This window comes from Mytilus edulis, chromosome 1, assembly GCF_963676685.1.
Source record: "Mytilus edulis chromosome 1, xbMytEdul2.2, whole genome shotgun sequence".
In the NCBI taxonomy this organism is placed as follows: domain Eukaryota; kingdom Metazoa; phylum Mollusca; class Bivalvia; order Mytilida; family Mytilidae; genus Mytilus; species Mytilus edulis.
Window position 1 is genome coordinate 74,319,314 of NC_092344.1, and position 1,771 is coordinate 74,321,084.

Sequence of the window (1,771 nt, forward strand, 5' to 3'; positions counted from 1 at the left end):
GTCGTATTACCCTGTAACAGATTGAACTAGTTAAAACATTTATATTGATTCTATCAAAGTATTTGAACTTAAAAAGATTGTATTTTTCATTTTTTTTTAATTTTTATATATAACTATTGTCTTTGATTATATTGTAACACTCTGCGTACCTTACACATTTCAGTTTGGTAATAGGTTGAACTTCAAACAGTATGACATAGGAATGTAAAGGTCAAAAGGGTTTGATTTACATTGGCATTTCTACTGGCCAAACAGATTACGGTAGAGGCCAACAGGGCTTGCTCTGCCTAATTTTGTTATTTACACTAATATTTTGAGTTGAAGGATATTTCATTTTTCTGAATTTTTCGTTTTGTCATAAAAAGTAGTCTCCAAGGATGTCTCGGGTGGCGGTCTCCCCAACTCAGCGACTTGGGGATCATGGCGGTATTTATTTTTGCAATTGTTGTCATTTATTCAGTTTTGTTTGATGACATAATTGTCCATTACTGTCAGTTATATAATGCTTTATGATATTCTGAATAATAACCTTTTTTTCAAATCTTGAGTTAGATGTTCTGCAAATGAACTCGCATCCTTGGTTTCCATTTTCTTGTCTTTATTTAGACAAGAAGAAAAGTTTAGCTGACAAAAAATAAGTTTTATTCTGATAAAAACATTTTTGGCCGTAAATTTTTATACACTTAATATTAGCTTTATTGGCTACTGTTTCAACTCGTGTAGGTTTTATTTCTTATCAATGGTGTAATAAGAAACCGAAAATTTCCATAGTCTTTGTCTAGGAATTATGCAAGTTTTCGATTAAAGGCAGTCAAGGTCAGCATGGTCATAGCATGATCAGGGTCAATACTAGTTATTATTGGCAACAAATATTTTAATTGACCAATGAGGTTAAAGTGCATGCTAACTTTCAACAGGCGTCAAGTTGTGCCCGCATTATCCCAATTGCACTGAATGCTACTAGACGCTATTTTTGTTTTGCCAGAAAAGTAAGGATTTTCAATTTCCCACCCACCTACACCCTCTTTATTAAGTTTTGAGTATTATTATTCTATCATATCTATGTTGATTGTATATAATTGTTTGTTTATGTTTTGTAATTTGTTTATTGATAAGTGGCGGTATTTATTCACCACCTTTGCAATTGTTGTCATTTATTCAGTTTTGTTTGATGACATAATTGTCCATCACTGTCAGTTATATAATGCTTTATGATATAAGGAATAAATAACCTTTTTCACAAATCTTGAGTTAGATATTCTGCAAATGAACTCGCATCCTTGGTTTCCATTTTCATGTCTTTATTTGGACAAGAAGAAAAGATTAGCTGACAAAAAGAGTTATCTTTTCGATAGACGAATAAGGAGATTATTATCCTTGTATACTTGTGTGATTGTTAAATTGTTGATATATTTTTACAGTATTTTCACCTATATTTACTTCATGGTTTAATGCCATGGTCTAAACAGTCAGACCACATATGTATTGCTTCTTCTTCCCTTCATGACATGATCTCTATTTTAAAACTTAATTAAATAAATTAAAGTCATTCGAAGTAAACATTCACAACTATCTTTGCAGTTATAATACATGTACTAAGTGATGTTAACAAAAATAAGAAGTAACGAATGAAAGTTACTAGACTATTATCATTATTTGCAAAATTTAAATGTGTGATGGTGTAAAGTAGAACAAATACGTTTTTTTTAAAGAAACTCTGAATTATATTTTGATTTATCAATAGTAGGACAATCAAATTCAACATAAAGAT